The 20,333-nt window shown below is 36.3% G+C and overlaps 1 protein-coding gene and 1 long non-coding RNA gene across 2 annotated transcripts in view; one reads left to right on the top strand and one right to left on the bottom strand.

Moving 5' to 3' along the window:
- The window catches only part of LOC138690959 (uncharacterized), a 1,057,789-nt gene that overhangs the window by 508,299 nt on the left and 529,157 nt on the right, over window positions 1-20,333 (bottom strand). The window lies entirely within an intron of this gene.
- Window positions 14,295-20,333, top strand: part of LOC138690957 (acyl-CoA Delta-9 desaturase-like) — a 179,539-nt gene continuing 173,500 nt past the window's right edge. Inside the window, exon 1 of the mRNA XM_069812549.1 lies at window positions 14,295-14,560. The gene's annotated coding sequence lies outside the window, so the exon portion shown is untranslated. The remainder of the gene's footprint in view (window positions 14,561-20,333) is intronic.

Below are 20,333 nucleotides of genomic sequence, written 5' to 3'. Positions count from 1 at the left end.
CTCACGCGTTTTACGAGCTAGAGCCATTTCAAGCAAACTGGGAATTCCAATGAAAAAATCATTTTCAGAAATATTTGTTTATAAATAATTAGTGTAAGAGATAGATAAGGCTCTAAAATTAAATATTCTACTAATGTTTTATTTTCAAAAGGAAACTATTTTACAATCTTTATGGGCATTGAATGTAAGTGGTCTTGGCTAGGTAATAGGTACTTTTTATTTCCCTAAAGTTTGCAGCACTTACTCATAGAGAATTCAGCTGTTAATGTACGAATATGTTTTCCAAGGAGCTATTGTTAAAGAAATATTTTGAGAGCCTGCACTGTTAATTCCAGAGCTCCAGGATCAAGGAAGTTTTTACTCTGTACTATAGGCTATTCTTTCTGCCATTTATTTTAAGTAAATTGGGTTAATAACAATTAGCAATCTACATTTCAAGTGAATATTTTGACTTAGAAATGCCACAGTTGTTTTGAAACTGAAAAAATGAAGGACATTAACTCATCTGTAACGTCCGTGACAAAATGTGTGTAACATCCGTGACATGGAAGAAAGAGCTCTAAAATATATACCGATTATGTTTTTGTGAACTAATTGGATGCCATAAGATTTGCAAGCTTTCACATGGACACTATGAGAATGAATCTCTTTTTGCTTGAAACAGAGACCTGTGTTTTACACTTTTTGTTATTAAGGTGTGAATTGAGTTCACAAATCTTGTAACATCCGTGACAGAACCTTTTCTTTATATTCTGCATTAATAATAAATTTTATTGAAACAACTTTTCGGCCGTAAAATGATACTGATCTTCTAAATTGATTCTAATAATAGAATTTGATCAAATTAATTTCATTTTCAATATATAGAGTTTGAAAATAGTAAAAATGTAACATCCGTAACAACTGGAATGGCTGCCTAGCGATTACATAACGTGTTCGTGGTTGCGGATCTTCAGTAAGTCATGATAAAATAGACTTAAGTAATTGTAATCCAGTAACGATGTTTCAAAAGAAGGAATTAAGTTTGTAAACAGAGTTCTAAATTCTCTCAGATGGCGCTTAAATATTCCAGAGCTTATGAAAGTTTCATTCAACTATCTAACGTCATAGAACACCAGTGTATAATTATATTTCTTCCCGTACTATGTCTTTGCATGCAATTATAAACTAATGAACGGCTTTACAGACCTAGCAAGCAGTGGCACATAGCAACTGATGATTATTACTCAATCCGCTTAATACAGATACAACAGTAGGCTATTATTTTATTGTTCAATATTCGTGACTGATCAAGTAGCTCAGTGGTAAAACAATGGATTTGCAATTGGGACGTCACTGGGCCGACCAACCGGGAGGGGGGTTTTAGTGGTTTCCTCGTTCAAAAAGTAACTAGGTGTCTAGTTGTTTAAAAAGGTAAATCATAACCAAAATATTTATATTATTTATTTGTTTCTAATTAACTTCTTTATTTTACTTCAGTTTTTACTGGAACGATTATAAAAAATATCACAGATCTGCTTGGTATCTTAACTCCATTAAATTTTAAACAAGCTGCAGCATTACCAGCATAAGATAAAATTCGCATTAGTGCTCGGATCAAGTCGCCATCTTGCATTGTCTTCTTTAATTTGTATTGGAGAAAACTATCCAGATAAGAACGGGAAATTGTTAAACATGTATAAATTCCAGTTCCTTGAATAGAAGAATTTAGAAAAGAAGAATTAAGAATTAGATCATCAGTAAATATTGAATCCCATGAACTATGTTGACCATCGGCGTAGCTCAGGAAGTAGCGCATTTGACCGCTGAGCTCGGATTTGGGTTCGACTCTCGATTAGGTTGATTATATTGTTGGTTTTTCCGAGGTTTTTCTCAACTGTATGGCGAATGTCAGATAATCTCATGACTAATCCTTGTCCTTATATCACCAAGTACCACTTCGTTATGAACTTTGTCGACACTAAACAACCTAGTACTTGATATATGACATCGTTAAATAACCGATTGAAATTATATTAAACCTAAATTAGTTTTGAAACCAATGCATTATTATTTTACAACGAACGAATCTAAGAGTAAGATTATTTTAACAGACATTGTGTATTCCTGTAAGCTACGTTTTTTAAATTTATTTCTATTTTGTGTAGGCCTTAATTTCGTCGTTAACTTATCAAACTTGTTTAGGTTTAGAACATTAACGTTTTCGCTCTTGTAATATAATATATATGAGTATCTTTAGGTCTAACAAATTGAATATATACTTGAACACTTGTCATATGGTAGAAGTTATAGTTATTTGCACAAGTTATAAAATGTTTAAAATGGAAAATACAAATACAAAGTGCATATAAGGTAAAAAAAAAAGAAAAGATTTGAACCAGCTTAAAATTATTACGTACTTTATAATTATATTGTACTTCATAATTTTAACATGGTTTAAACCTTTCTTATCTCATTTGCACTTTGTATTTGTAGTATCATATTAAACATTTTGGGTGCTATTCATAGACATTTCGCAGCACGCGCTACGAGCGTACTAAGCTAGCTCCGGCTATCCACTGGTTACTAGTACAAAATTCAAATCATATCCTATCGCTAACACTGGTTTATGAATACAAAAAACGCTGATCATCCACCGAAAGCCCGCGCTAAAAATGTCTATGAGTACGGCCCTTAATATCTTGTACAATTAACTGAACTTTTACCATATCACAAGAGAAGTGTTTAAGTTAAATTTGTCAGCTCTGAAGACATTCATATACCAGGGCATTCGATAAGTAATAGCAACAATGCTGTAAATCAGTGCTCCTAGCGGTGACCATTGAAATCTTGTAGTATGTAACAGAGCAGCGATTCTTTCATAAACCTGTAATATTGAAAGCCTAGAAGTAACTATATTTTGTAAATACTGTCACTATTTCTGATTTTTAGTAAGTAATACAACCCTAAAAATTGTTCAGCAGATATAAACAAAGGTGCTTCATAAAATCCAAATTGCAAGAAGAAAACGTTCAACTCAGTGTTTTAGGGCATTACAAGCTTGTGCACGAGAAGTCCTACCATACCGAACTACTGCAAGATGAATGGAAGCGAGGCATTCGCTTTCAACCAAGATTTGGCATTCAAAGAGCTTTTGTTTGATCAGTGACAGAGATATCCAGAAATGATGCTGCAGATGGAGTCCGCCATCTTCCAAGTATTTGGCAACATGTTGTTGACGTGGGAGGGAACTATATTTGAATTTTATAATGTTAAAAGTAACCTAAACAAATTTAGTGTGAGACAGTAACTATGTTGCCATTACTTTTCGAATGCCCTAGTATAAGAGCGAAATTAATGATAGTCTAATGTTGTAAATGTAAAGGTATGTAAACACATTTCATACGTTAACGACGGAATTATACAAAACTTTCTCTTATACAGGGTGAAAGTGAAATAGCCTTGCAGATTGGAAGGGACGATAGGGTACATGTAAATGAAGAGAAAATTTATATTACGTTTTGTGATTAAATGCACGGTTAATTAGAAGATTAAGTTTGAAGTTTCAGCAGTCCGGCAACATCGTCGCTAATACATTCTACTCGTGATACAGATGTAAAATGTCAACGAACTGTGTGTCTCGGTAAGTGAGCTGCTCTCTGCCAAGACACTGTCACTTGCTTGCATCGTGCAATGGCTTGAATTTAGAAGTTTTTAAAATTTAATTTATACGAAAACCGTGCACGCTATTTAAATACGCTAGAGGAATAAATTATTCTTTATTAGATTTCCTATCGATATGAACAAAAATCACTATCCGAATAGTTACCGAATAAGAGATTGTTAAACATTTGCAAAAAAAAAAAATATATATATATTTTTTCTGAAAAAAAAAAACTATGAACTTTTCACCAATATGATATTAAGCCCATAGTATTTTGTCACATAAAATATGAGCTAATCACTCTGGAAATCTGCAAGGCTATTTCACTTCCTGTATATATGTTAACCAGAAATGTGAGGGCCATCACTACATGTAGATAGATGTAACAGCTGTTGACAATTAATATTCATATTCATATATACCTTAACGCTAAAGACAAGCAGTAATTATTGTTAATGACTACTAACATATTGTACGGGACTCAGCTTACCAGTACTACTGGGAGGAGAGGTGATAGGTGGAGTTGTGGAAGCTGATCAGAGGTGATTCACAGAAATGTTGTAAGCCATTCAACGTGTATAATACCATGAATTGAAACTTTATCTTGATTGTAGACACTATTCCATACATAACATTCTGGCAAACTTATATATCATAAGATCTGCTGGAAAGTCGAACTTCAGCAAATTTACGAATATATCTGAAGCGGTATTACAATTAAGATTTTTTGACGGCATAAGTCCCTACGAATTATTCAACCCGTTCGAGACTTGATATACTGTATATTTTTTAACTAAGTATAGTACTACAAGCAAGAGTTTTATTTTCATATCATATAAACTTTGTAACTCTTTACCCATGAATATAAGAAATAAGTCATATTTTACTTTCAGAAGGTTAATGAGAAAGACAGTGATGGCAAATCCGCTCTACAGTGTCAATGGGTTTAGCAATATTACGTTTTAGATTCTATATTGTTTTAACCTTATGTAAATGACACATTTGTACATTTTAATCTGATCTTATACCATTTCTTTTAACACTTTTAGTCTGTCTTTATAATTGTCTAGTAATTGTATATTTATTTTGACTTTATTTCAATATCTATCCATATTATTATAGGACATGTATTATACATATATATATATACATATATGTGTGTGTGTGTGTGTGTGTGTGTGTGTGTGTGTATTTTGATGTCTGTGAGCTGTATATTTGCTGAATTACATTAAATTATCTGCCTGCCTGTCCATCCATCCTACCTACCATCCATCCATCCGTCCGTCCGTCCGTCCGTCCGTCCGTCCATCCATCCATCCATCCATCCATCCATCCATCCATCCATCCATCCATCCATCCATCCATCCATCCATCCATCCATCCATCCATCTATCTATCTATCTATCTATCTATCTATCTATCTATCTATCTATCTATCTATCTATCTATCTATCTATCTATCTATCTATCTATCTACGGTTTCAGAAAGTAAGCGATTGTGGTTCCAGTCCTGATGAGACCAGGGATTTTTTCATTGGTGGAAAAGTTCGTTGTTGAGGTTTTTATCGGAATTCTCCCGTTTCCCCACGTTAGACAACATCATTCTGCCTCATCGCAATTCCAATATCATTACATATAATTCCCATATCGCCAGCTGATCCAGCGATAAGTGGGATTGCAAGCTCGAAACCTGGAAATTCAGCGAATCTTAGTATATTCAGGTGCCGTGGGTTGTGAATGTGCGCAGCTGGAGGTTAGTATAAAATTTCTCCCAGAGGGATATCACGCTATAATTCTCCCCATGGAGAAAAAATAATATCACAGCTCACCACTGAGTTCCTGCATACACCATCGCTATTCATCACGACAGCACCAAAGTTCAATCTCAATAAAAGAGGGAATTTTATATTATCTATGCTATGTATGTTTCTGGACCCAGATGCTGCCAGTAGCAGATTTTAGTTCGCTACATCGTCAAATAGGAAATACATTGTATAAAGTGTGAGAGCCTTGATTAGAATTGCCTACATCTGTGGAGTAATGGTTAGCGCGTCTGGCCGCGAAACCAATGGTACGGGTTCGAATCCCAGATGGCGCAAGTTACCTGATTGAGGTTTTTCCGGGGTTTCTCTAAACCCAATTTGACCAAACGCTGGGTAACTTTCGGTGCTGGAACCCGAATTCATTTCACCGGCATTATCACCTTCATCTCATTCAGACGCTAAATAACCTAATATGTTGATAACAGCGTCGTAAAATAACCAGTCTACTACTACTGAATATAATTATTAGGCTTGTAATGTTGGGGACCGATTACACAAGTTGATTGCAGCATAGTACATAGACCGGGAACGTGAGCTAGTACGAGGACATTGACTTGGTTCTGCGATCGATTAATCGTTTAACAAAGTGCACATAAACAAATATGGACAGCTCTAAAAGTAAATAAGCCTATACGCTACATTGTATTACAAAGATATATTTTTACGTACCTTTCGTTATGTGCAGAAGAATTATCATAGAATTATTCGTGAGTTTGAGTTTCCTCCTTTCTTTTCTTGTGCTACAATGTCTCTATAGATTAATATCGCTTGTCATTTCGTACGTTTGTATTACATAATTTACATATAATGTTCCCGTCATTCACTTCAAAACACTAACCAAATTCTGCTGCAAAAATATATGCTTAAGAACCTTTAACCTTCGGCATTATTATTCCGCGGTACACTGTTTACGCATGCTACTGCAGTGACTGGCGAATGGAGTATTCACCAGGTACACTGTTTATGTGTGCTAGATTACAGACTGGTGAACGGATAGTCAACTTGAAATCACCGTAACGCACCCTATCGGTATCCACCATCACAAACCTAATAATTATTGTGTTGGCAAGCTTTATGGGTGACATAATGCGAGATCCATCCATGTACAGTAGCGCTGAAAAGTATTTTGTAGAAAACATATGTCACAATTATATCAAGATAAGTATTGAATGGAAAAAATGCCAGTGGATAATTGAAAAGTATGTATTTCTAATCCATTTAGTACGAAAATACACTTAGTTTAAACAGACTTATCTTGCGTAAAAAATAATTGAAAATTCTTCTAAATCAAAACTAATTTGTAAGTTCAAGTATGTAATAATAATAAAAAAAATATTTTGGATTCTGAGAAAAAAATCAGTATTTCGTTGCATACTCCGAGCTTTGATCACAGCAGCACATCTGTTTGACACTGAATCCACAAGATTTTGCAATCGCTCGAGTGGAAGTTTCGACCATTCTTCCAATAAGACGGCAAAGAACTGATTCTTATTTGAGTAACTTCTACGATGAACACATCGACCCAATTCATTCCAGAGATGTTCAATAGGATTAAGATCCGGACTCTGGCCAATCCGAAAGTTTGATTTTTTATCTGCAAAGAATTTTTTTTAAATGGCCGGAAGTGTGTTTTGGATCACTGCCCTGCTGAAAAATCCAATTACGTGGCATATTCTTCCTCCCATGTGAAACCATATTCTTTTCTACAATGTCACTATATATGAAACGATCCACATTCCTTTCTACAGTATTTACACTAGAGGACCAATTTCACTTCTAGAAAAACATTCCCACACCGTGATACTACCACCACTGTGCTTAATGGTCGGTACCTGGTATTTTTTGTTGTCTCTTTGGTTTTTTGAACTACGTACATACTGTACACCATCAAAAGAAAAAATTAAATTTACTCATCATTCCATAACATCTTATACCAGTCTGTAGTGTTCCATGTTTGATACATTTTTGCGAACTCTAATCTGGCCTTCCTATTTTTTTTTTTTTTTTTTGGATATATGAGTGGTTTCCGTGATGGTCGTCTACCATTTAAATCACCAGCTACTAGACGACGTTTCACAGTAGAGACATGTAGGTTCAGTCCATGGTGCTGCTCTACATCATCCCTAATTTGTACAGTAGAGCCGATTTTCTTGAATCAGCAACCCACTGCTTACAAATCATTTCTGTCCTCCATCACTGTTGTTTTTCGAGGACAACCAGACCTTGACTTATTGTCGACTGACCCTTCTTGTTTTTGCCGTCGACTCCACCTACTTATGAGTTGTTATGTATGCAAATCTTTAGCAACGCTGGATTACGATTTTCCCTTCTTAAAAGCGTTTAAAACAACTTGTCTCACATCCACAGTGTATTCCTTTTGTTTTGGTATGCTTGCAATGTTCTGTACAAATAAACAAGCACTGTCTAAATACCTAAACACCAATATTTAATGTATACCATGCCACCAAATCAAGCCACAAAATACTTATGAGCTAATGGAATATACATTTATTTTGCTATTCTATGAATTTGCCTGTTTCTGGATACGTAACCACAGAAACGTGACTGTACGTGACAGCGTCCACACCTGAAGGAGTAACGGTCAGCGCGTCTGGCTGCGAAACCAGGTGGCCCGGGTTCGAATCCCGGTTGGGGCAAGTTACCTGGTTGAGGTTTTTTCCGGGGTTTTCCCTCAACCCAATACGAGCAAATGCTGGGTAACTTTAGGTGCTGGACCCCGGACTCATTTCACCGGCATTATCACCTTCATTTTCATTCAGACGCTAAATAACCTGGATGTTGATACAGCGTCGTAAAATAACCCAATAAAAAAAATAATGACACAGCTGTGTGCTTGCATTGTTGTAACTGTATGCAAACAATACTGGCAACATAAAACCTTAACTACAAAATACTTTTGAGCGCTACTGTACATAATTATCCTCACATCTGTCCATTCTGTAGGGACTGTTTCTAGAAATTACAAAGGGAAAACGTGCGTCAAATGCTCCTCCAATGTTTCATCGGTAAATTTAAATTTGCGCCTGCTTAAATATCATTCCTTCCTAGCCATCCAAGCCGGAGTGGAGAACATTCTTAAGCGCAATTCGGATGATTACAAAAACTAAACTTTTTCACGGTTAATTAAACAAGCGCAATTCGGATAGTCCGAAAATAATAACTATTTAATCTTGTCTTCTTTTTTAGAATTCCGCACAAGCGGCTGAGTTCTATTAGGACTATAGTTAAGTGTAAGAGAATGGATTAGGTATTGGTTGACTAGGCGGTGACAGTGACAGAATGACAACGCGAGTCCAGGCATGATTCCTTAGCACAGTAGAGGAGGCAAGACCTATCCTGTGACGTTAGCACGTGCCGTGAGTATATCACCAATGGATATGGAGGGAAAGATAGATTTTAGTACAGTCTAGTACATACAGTCACGAAGTTTGAGTTGATGAGGGTACTAGGAACAATAGACTGTGCCGGTACTATTTCGCATTGTATTGATGAGGCGATAGTAGCGAACCTAGTGGTTAGCAACTATCTATGCATGCATATTCCCTACGTATTGAGCTTCGTGACTGTATATACTAGACTGTGATTTTAGTGTGAGATGAACTTCCGTCCCGATAGATTCGTATAATACAGTATTAACCATCATGAAACAAACTCTCTTTCCCCTTTCGCACGACTCACATGCCATGTCTCGTCTCCTCATCTATACAAATAATAATAATAATAATAATAATAATAATAATAATAATAATAATAATAATAATTCATTCATTTAGTGTTCTGCCCAAGGGCAGGTCTTTCACTGAAAACCCAGCTTTCTCCAGTCTTTCCTGTTTTCTGCCTTCCTCTTTGTTTCCTCATAATAATAATAATAATAATAATAATAATAATAATAATAATAATAATAATAATAATAATAATAACAGCAAAATATAGTAATTTCAGGGTGAAACAACTACAATTTCATGTTCAATAAGACAAATTGTATAAAGGAAATGATAAACATAAAGAAGGAATAAAATAAAAATCATATTCTACAAAAGTTATATTTGAAGGAAGATCATACAGTAATTCTACAGACGAAAATCAGTCTTTTTGACAATCGACCTTTGACAGTACTCAATGTCTGAGAGCCCCTTTACACTATGTACAGACACGGAATTAAAATTTGGAGCGAGTCTAGATGGGAGTTCACCTGTACGAGTATGTAGGCTGCACATGCGCAATGTGTTGTAAGCGAAACTTACACAATAAGGAAGCTCGACATTTTATTTCCGTATCTATACACTAAAATACGCTATCTTTATTATCATAAAGAATGTATGCTTATATTGATTAAACATTTTTAGCACACTATTATGCACTATTTACGAAATTAGTAGGTTATAGTATTATGAGGGGGAAAGGAACTGGCCCTATACCCCATTATCTCCTGGCCTAGTTACCTCATGAATGGTGCCTTGTTGGTATCATTTGTAAGGTTCAGACTTGTCTTTGGACAGTTGACTAAACAACAACATAGGCTAGTATTATGAAATAAAATACCTTGCACTACAATACACAACACAGAAAATAATAGTGTAAATAATGTTTGATGAATGTAGGGTTACATTCTTTATTGTAGAGTAAATAGTAAAAATAGCGTACTCCGTTTAAGTAATATAATTTGTAAATATTAGTGTAATTTTTAAAGTGGTCTGTGTTTTGTTTCGCGTAATGTTACCAAGAGTCGCGTTTGCTAAAAGCACACGCGTCGTCCGGTACAATAAAAAATTCAGTAATACTTAATCTTGTATCCTCTTGGGACAAAGTATGGTCCATACATATTATATAGTTTCATAACAGAAACGTTTGAGTTAGTCTTTTGTAAAACATAATATGAAATATTGATATGTTCTCATTTCTAATTCCATGAAACTGATCATTGGCATCTAATGAGTAATAATTGTCAATATTGTGACAAGTGTAAAGGACTAGATCGAATACTTACAAATTCATAACTGTTAGTGTCTGTAATTGTATGAAAACTGGTCGATAATATTCAAGAGAGTTTGATTTACATAAAATTCTAGTGGCTTTCTATTGCAAATATTTCCAATTTTGGGACCATTCTCTCACAAAATTAAGGCACATCGGATTATCGACTAAAAGTAAGAAAAGTAAGCACATCTTAGATCAGTGGTATTCAATCTTTTTTGTTAGCGTACTCCCAAAATATATTTTCACCTCCAAACTGCATTGAAATTGCATAAGATTATTATTGTTATTTTACTAAAATAAATTATTATTATTATTATTATTATTATTATTATTATTATTATTATTATTAATATTATACAGTAGTTATTGATACAATAGTCGCGTCCACACCTGTGGAGTAACGGTCAGGACGTCTGGCCGCGAAACCAGGTGGCCCGGGTTCGAATCCCGGTCAGGGCAAGTAATCTGGTTGAGGTTTTTTCCGGGGTTTTCCCTCAACCCAATACGAGCAAATGCTGGGTAACTTTCGGTGCTGGACCCCGGACTCATTTCACCGGCATTATCACCTTCATTTCATTCAGACGCTAAATAACCTGCGATGTTGATACAGCGTCGTAAAATAACCCAATAAAATAAAAAATACAATAGTCGCCCTCGGTAGCTTAGTTGGTATAACACTGGCCTTCTATGCTCGAGGTTGCGGGTTCGATCCCGGCCGAGGTCGATGGCATTTGTGTTTAAATGCGACAGGCTCATGTCACTAGATTTACTGGCATGTGAAAGAACTCCTGCGGGCCAAAATTCCGGCACACCGGCGACGCTGATATAATCTCTGCAGTTGCGAGCGTCGTTAAATAAACCATAATTTAATTTTGAAGCAATAATAATAGTAATGATTTACGTAAAAATATGGTATTCAAGCAAGGAAAAACAAGATTTGATATTGCAAAAGAAACTATAATATAATGCAATAATTATCAACAAGTAAAATAAGACGCTTATGTCAGCATTTTTACATACGTAATCAGTGGGGCACGTACCCCTAGAGATGTGATACGCGTATCATAGATTGAATATCATATTTTGGATGATTTTGGGAAACGCACAACACTAGTTTCTGTAAAAAATTTAAGACTCTTGATAACTTTGTACAAATTAGAGTCTACAAAGAAGTCCTACAAATTTTGAGTAGTTCTGACTAATTGTTCCTTTTTATTTTATGATTTAAGCTAAAAGTTATGTTTACAGTCTTTTTATCATTGAGATATTATTGAACATATTACATTTAGTAGGCATAATATCAGTGTTCTCTTCATCTTTGTTTTCATATGATCGTCATCATTCATAATCATTATCATCATCAACACTATCAATCACCGCCATAGCTCAGAAATAACGATCTGAACTCGTGATCTGAGGTTGTATTAGAGCATTGGTTCGAGTTCTGCTTGGGTTTAATACCTGTACTATAACACTGAAGCTATAGAAAACAGTAGGAAAGTTCTTGATTATTGAAATAAATCTGTTCTAATGGTATGCAGCAATATGAAATTATAGTATAAACCAGAGATGAACAACGATCGAGAAAGAGATACTAACAGCGCTCGAAAAGCCGAAAATCCGCACGACAATGTTGTAGCCTATTATGTCGCGTCCTTGACGCAAAGACTGGTTGTGAGTCTTCCGAGACTCGAAATTGTGCTCAAGTCCCGAAGTCAAGCAGCCTTGAATTGCCACAGTTGTTTATGCCTGTCTGAAGTTTTTATCTACTTTGGAAACTATTATACAGGGACATCATTAGGCCTATATTTTTACTTACATTTTCATTGTATTTGAGTTTTTGAATGTACTTCACTCCCACCCCCTCTACTAGTAAACTTCCAACCGTTCTCCACACAGAACCAAGGCCGCGTATGCAGTACTGAGTTAGTGAATATAGTACGTTCCAGAAATATGTTCGCGTTTTCCATTGATGAAAGAGCTTTCAATATTGAATCATATTTTCGCACAGGTACTGTCGTCCGTTTGCCTACGTCGCATCCCGGTTTCCCCCACCAGCTTCTGTTCGCCACTCTGTAAGTCTAGTAGCTGGGCTGTCTTAGCTCCTTTCTGAAAACATTAATTTCTGTTAGGAATTGGACGTCTACGTAATATTATACAACTGTTTAAACTAACTTAACTAATAGGGCCTCGTTAAGTAATTAACTGTCACGTGATCCCACCCCCCTTTCTACGACCCTGCGACAAAACCACTTGAACGGACAGTAGATAGCATTTCTGAGTAATTTTATCTTTTCGGATTGGGCAGAAGTGAAGATTAAATTTACAGTACGTAAGGTACTCTTTTATAGAGTATGTATAGAATTATTTCAACATGAGTTACTCGTACGAAGGACGAAACTGGTAATTGGAATTAGGTACAATAGTCTATAGTGCTATAATATGCACATTAGAACTGAAGCCTGTATCGAAATGAACGGTCACCATTTTCAAAAATGTGTTTAAATATCCATATTATGATTATTTTTCAATTTAACTTCATTCTCTATATTGTACGCTAATTTGTTGTAACAGTACAAGATACACTGCAAAATGAATACTTCCGAATGGATAGCTCAATTCGTGAGTAAAAACACTTATTGTTAATACAATACTGTAATTTGATTAAACAAAAACCTAATGAAAATTAGCAAACTCAAAATTGCGATATTTCCTAGTTTACATAAATGGATGAACTACTTTTCTTCCCTCCTATATCTAGTAAAGTGATTTGTATTTTACGCCAGTATCATCGAACTCCAGTCTTAGAAGGGGGAGCAAGCGGTGTTTCCGGTTCTAGACCTTTAATCCGAAGATATAGCCAGGTTAATATTAAAAATGTTAGTAAAAATAAAATGATGTCCCTGTATATGTATCAACATTCAAGTATCCTATTTGAAACATCATCTCTACTTTTAACGAGTTCCCCAGTCTTTATTTAATTACTAGGCCTTTATTAAAAGACTAGGAATTTTCTTTTCATATGTATAATGTCAAGTGTGGAATCTCAAGTAAAAAGATATTAATGTTAAGTTTTATATTTCTTAGAAATACAAATTTATTTGCGAATTATTTTTTTTTAATTTATATAACCAAATAATAGAACCAGAACATTTTAGTAACTAAGATACTGTTATGTTTTGTATTTTTGCCTCATTTAAACATGCATAATGTTATTTATTTCAATGATGTATGTTATTCAAAGTTACGAAATCTTTCCACGCCGACCAAATGCTATTTCGAGAATGATAGGCGAGACTCGAAGCGCACGAGAATGACGAGACGAGACTCGAAAGACAAATGCAACGAACACAGCGAGCGAGAGCGGGAGTTAGTTTTGTTCATCTCTAGTATAAACCTAAATAATTTGAGCCACAGATGAAATAATTGAGAATTCTAGAAGAAACTAACAGAAAAGCACGTCCTTTGTTTTGTTAACCGCATACATTACGAGTGTTATCTCATCTAATCTTGGTCCCTTATGAGAGAAGCCCTCGTGTGACAGCAAGGTCCATTCTGATAGTTTTCGTAAGTGGAAGAATGCGATGGTATTTGGTTCGCACTTACAAGACAAGAACTGCTGACCGACCTTGTGTGTTCGACCTCGACAGAAATAGGCAATATTTCAGTAAACAAAAAATAATATTTCGCAGCGGCGGTCGCCTGTCCCCGAGGCAGCGTCCAACCTGCCTTACTACGTGACCGACAACTCCACAGCCTCATTCAGAAGCTACCTCCTCCACCTCCACTTCCACCACCAGTCGTCGGCATATAACAGGTTGTATTGTGGCATCCTCCCGGAGAACCCCGCGCTCCGACACTCTCCTATCTAGAGACCACATCGGATTGGCTGACTGCCTCAATATAAATTTTTGGGGGAAACATTATATATTTTCTATTCGGACTATTCTCCATTTAGTTCAATCTCTTCAATTTTACTCTTCGGATGTTCTCTGGTGAAGGTGTGTGACTCATAGTGACTTCTGCAAAGCATAGGCCTACACGTCTGGGACATCAGAGCCGAGAACTGATCTTCCAACAGAGATCCTATCTTGTGGTGAGTGCAACCCAGTGTCATATCCGTCCCCTTTCTTAGGTTTATTTCTAATAAAATATTTCCGAAGTCATCTTTAGACTCTGTGTTTATATTTTTTATCAAATGATTTGAAAAAATAATAGCGTCGGACGAGTCAATTTATCTCTTGTGTTCTTCCAATAGATAAATTTACACAACATTATCTACAGCATCGTAGGTCTCTGCAATGTTTTTAAAATATCGTGGGATGCTATATATTTTAATTCTAGACAACTTAGCCCTGTTTTATTTTAATGCACATATTCCTTATATTTATTTTCATGAAAACAACTATACATTTCATTTTGAAAACTAATATTTATTGTTTACAAATATATGCAATGCGGATCTTATCGGCAGAAAAATTGTCTAGAACAAAATCGTAACTTTCCTTTAAATTTATAGGCAGAATTCATCAATGTACATATTAAGAAAATTATAGTATATTTTACGACAGTTTCTCTAGCAAAAATTGTGCCATTCTCTTCTAGTCATGATTATTTCAATTGCAAACAATTTTAGAACTACTTAAAAATTATAATGGATTTGAAATGATAATGACCATCATTTAATACGAAATAACTTCATATGGTAGCTCTTCCGTCTACATATCCAGTATATCCCGGTTCGATTCCTGTCGAGGAATTAGCGATGAGATTTGTCTTCCTTCCACAAGGACCGCGTATCGTAAATAGTATCCTTAAGCCATGCTAAATACCTACATTGGAGACATCTACTACAGTACAGTAGCTAAGCCTCGTCTTCGTTCAGAACACTGACAAGTATGACAACTGGATGACAGACAGAAGAATCGAGTACCTCAAGGAAAGTGATGATATGACTGATGAATTTTTAAAATTTTAGTAGGTTATTTTACGACGCTGTATCAACTTCTTAGGTTATTCGTCTGAATGAAATGATGGTGATAATGCCGATGATCCGGGGTCCAGCACCAAAAGTTGTCCAGCATTTTCTGATATCGGGTTGAGGGAAAACCCCGGAAAAAACCTCAACCAGGTAACTTGCCCCGATCGGGAATCAAACCCGGGCCACCTGGTTTCGCGGCAGACGCGCTAGCCGTTACTCCACAGGTGTGGGCATGACTGATGATGATGAAAATAATAATATTAATAACAATAATTATCATAATCATAATAACACTATCTAGGATTTGGTTTGGGTATCCCTGTCCGTTACAACTTTTCAGAATTTTTCTCGTACCGGTACATTTTCATTCGGTGGCTGTAGCTAAGCCTACAGGACTATAAAGCATATTTAACGTCTATTAACTGTTCGATGTGTTAAACATTCGTTTCAATGTCTTCTTTTGTGTAAAATTTCACATCATTGACACCTTTGACATTAAGTTATTTCCTAATATACTCCTTACGCTGTGCCCAGTAATGTAAAACACGTAAAACACGTGACTCTTGAGGAACTTAATTTCCACGTAATAATAATAATAATAATAATAATAATAATAATAATAATAATAATAACGTGAATCTTTCCTGAATTGCACAATGATGTAACACAATTTATGAACACTTGAAGTCAAGAATTCGTTATTTTATCTATGTTATTCGAAGACTGGAATCATCAATTTTATTTTAGTTTAGTAGGTTATTTTACGACGCTTTATTAACATCTTAGGTTATTTAGCGTCTGAATGAGATGAAGGTGATAATGCCGGAAAAATGAGTCTGGGGTCCAGCACCGAAAGTTACCCAGCATTTGCTCATATTGGGTTGAGAGAAAACCCCGGAAAAAAACCTCAACTAGGTAACTTGTCCCGACCCGGGCCACCTGGTTTCGCGGCAAGACGCGCTAGCCGTTGCTCCGTGTGGACTGGAATCATCAATAAACTGTGAATATATAATGATGCTTATTCAACAGTCATACGTATGGAACTCAGCATCAAGTATAATAGTGAATACCACTTCGATTATCACATAGTGTTTTTAAATCTGCGATCTAGCGACCTTCATTTCGTCAAAAAAATATTTTGATTAAAGAATCTATGAAATAATATGTGCATATTTATCTCGTTATTTCGTTATATCATGATCTGTTTCGGTCCCAAGTTATACAATTAATTATACGATTGATGGCCCGGAAGGCATTCGTGAACCCGACGCAAGTAAGCTTCCATCATCTACTGACGAGCCCGAAGAGAGCCCAGAGCCCTAAGCCTTTGTACTACCCTCAGAAATACTGTAAATCCAGTCTATTTTTATTTTTAAAGGTGATAAATGAAATGAGGGGGAAATGGAAAGTGTTGCTGGAATGAAAGAGGGAAACGGGAGTACTCCGAGAAAAACTCTCCGCGACGTGTTTTATCTACCACAGATTCCACCCAGACTTGACTGCATATCAAGCTCGAGCAGCCTGGATGGAAGGTCAACGCGCTAGTACAATAGCCACAAACGCGACTTGTCTTCCCCTATGTCCATAGTTTATCACTAATGTCAGTTATAGTCAATCTTTTCTTTCCGCATGCCACGAGACAATTTCCCAACAACTTTGCACCCCAAAGTTGTTGGTGAATAATTCAAGTTATGCATTAATTGCATCTAAAATAAATTTTAAAATATCATTCAGAGTAATGTATTGAATCATAAGTCTCAAATGATAGAAAGGAGAAACATTAACATGGCCTTAGGGTGCTCCAAATGACATATAGGCTACATATCTGCTAATTCTACGTTTGTAAGCTGATGCATTTTTAATGATTGTAAATTTATATAATATCTGGCACAAGGTCCCGCGCCGTGGCGCTGCCTACGACTCGCGTTACGAAATGCGCGCTGGTTCGAGTTCCCATGGGGGATGAAATTTTCTCATGAAATTTAGGCCAATTTATGGGACCGGTGCCCACTCAGCATCGTGATGCACATGGGGAGCTACGATAGGTATCGAAATTCGGTTGCGAATGCCAGCTATAACGGCTGGGGGGATCATCGTGCTAACCACACGATACCTCTATTCTGGTTTGATGATCGTTCACCTCTGCTTCGGCATGTGGGCGTGAGGCCAGCAGCCGGCTGGTCGGTCTAGTCCCTCCACGGGCTGTAGCACCACGGATTATTATCTGGCACAAGTTATTTTATGAATATGCGCAACGAAAACAAATCAGCTTCAATTATTTCTATGGTAAAGAAAATAGCTGATAGCTGGCACTAAAGACAGCCCTGGACAATAATAATAATAATAATAATAATAATAATAATAATAATAATAATAATAATAATAATATCAATGAAAAGTTTTGACTTTCGTCACATTACCATGAGACGAAAACATTCCCCAACACTTACTTTATGAAGAAAAACATTTAATAAAATGCCTTCTATCACATCTGAAAATTAGAAATAGCTATTCTGAAATACACTGTATAATAGATTTAAAGTGACGTGAGCATTCACTGAGAATGGAGTTTTTTTTTTATTAAGGTGTCTCAGTCTTATAGCACAGAAACTGTCACTGGTGTACTGTATTGTACTATTCTCCCAGGTTGGTGCATTCCCAACCCACAGCAACTGACAGCGCTAAGTTCCGCTGTGCATTCGAGCAAACAATGCTATGAAATGGCAATGATAATGAGGTCTTAAAGGGTTGATGTAGATGTTTAACATGGGGAAATGGGAGAACTTCGACAAAAATCTCCAACTTGCGACCTTCTTCGGAACAAGTGTCAGTATAGATTTTTAATGAAAATCCCAGACCTGAGACCGGGACTCAAATCCGGATCGCCTGAGTGTCACGATGAAGGTCTGATCACTTCAGCCACCGTAGGGGACGGAGAGTTACTAAGATCTCATTTAAAATGACAGCTACAAAGAGGAAAACCGTGCGGCGGTAGACCGACACACAATGGGAACAGTGAATCTACAACTTGCTGTTTATGAAAATATTCTTTATTTGTTGTTTTAGTTGGTTATTTAACGACGCTGTATCAATTACTAGGTTATTTAGCGTCGATGAAATAGGTGATAGCGAGATGATATTTGGCGAGGATTCGCCATAGATTACCTTGCATTCACATTACGGTTGGGGAAAACCTCGGTAAAAATTCAACCAGGTAATCAGCCCAAGCGGGGATCGAACCCGCGCCCGAACGAGCCAGCCTGGTTGACGCAAGCGGTAGAGGCACGGGATGCCTTTATCACTTGGCCTGAAGGGTTGTGGGTTCGAGTCCCGTCTCGGGCATGGGTGTTGTGTTACGTACTAGTTTAAGGAAACCAAAAAAACAGAAATAAGATAAACAAAAAGAAAACTTAGGAAAAAAAACGCAACTTCAGACCGGCAGGCAAGCACCTTAACCGACTGAGCCACGCCGGTGGCTTTACGAAAATATTTACGTACACTATTACCATGTTCATCATGAGAATCGGTTCTTTCCATTTTTAAAACAAACTGTTCGCTAGAGATCCAAGAGCATTAGCTGTCCTACTTTTAAGCAGTATCCGATTTCAAAATATTGCATTGCGATGACGTGTTTGCCAACAGAAAAAAAAAACATGTAATTTTCCAATTTTGCGTGTTTGTCGAGTTTCATTAAATTATGATGGGTGACGAATCTTTTATTGTGGTTATTATTGCAGTCATCACCTGTAAAGGGTTAAATATAATTCATTCATTTAAAAAGAAAAAAAGTAAAATATTGAATTTATGACTACCACTTATTTCTTGTGAGCAAATGATTGGCGCTGAACTGTGTATCAACTGATGCGAGTATAATTTCTAAAATATGAAATAATGTAGTTAAGAAGCGAGAAAGCGAACTGTTAAAACGAGGAGAAGGTACATTCCTGCGCGTCCAATCCACCGTGGCCGGCCCTGCATTTAGAGGTCAATGCTATGCAGACAAGCAAGAGCGTGGGCAATGGTGCCTAACAGTTTCTGCCGAGATCACGGATCACGAGAGAAAAACTTGCATGACACACAACAGAGCGAGAAAACGAACACACAAACCACGTAGAGGCTTGAGATGAGCACCTGCTTACTTTCGCAGAGTATATTTCACTGTTTCCTCCTTCCTGTCTCGCAGCTCGTAGCCTTTGTGTCGCCTGTATTACCAAGTTTCAAGGTTTCTGTTAGGAGTGGATTGAATAAGTTCATTTTACAATCCACTTCCATCTCACATCAGAGTGAAGCCAGTTTAATAATGTCGTTATTAGCACAATTAATCATTTATTTACTATTGGAGACAAAAAATATCTGAATAATTATTCAAACCTGCTTTACAGGGAGCTACTACATAAAAGCCAGATTTGCATAAAAAATGCTGTGTTGTATCGAAGATACACCAGGAGCCCGTTTCACAATCCTAACAAGTTACAAATTAACAATTTACAAATAACAAGTAAAAAATTACAAATGCTTGTAAACTGTGTTTCACAATGCTATCTTATTAATTTGTAAAGTTTGACGAACTTTACAAAATCAGCTAAAGAAATTTACAAATACGCATTTTTGGTTATACAATATCGCCAACGACAGTTTACAAAAATTGCTAAGGAGCAGAGCAAAAGTCGCTGTATTTTTACCACTATCGATACATATGTTTATATTTTGTACTAAAGTAGATTATTCTAAGCTTGCTGATTCATATTTCACCAACAGAAAATATTGTTTAAAAAATTAAAAGTGCTTATTTAGATTTTTATATATTGGCGACAATGCCGTTTCATGTGATGTGCTTGATCGAGTATACCAATACGTCTATTACTTAAATGACTAAAGTTAGCGTCAC

This window comes from Periplaneta americana, chromosome 16 (assembly GCF_040183065.1).
Source record: "Periplaneta americana isolate PAMFEO1 chromosome 16, P.americana_PAMFEO1_priV1, whole genome shotgun sequence".
In the NCBI taxonomy this organism is placed as follows: Eukaryota; Metazoa; Arthropoda; class Insecta; order Blattodea; family Blattidae; genus Periplaneta; species Periplaneta americana.
Note: the sequence above shows the minus strand (reverse complement) of the source record. Positions and strands in the feature narration are given on the sequence as shown.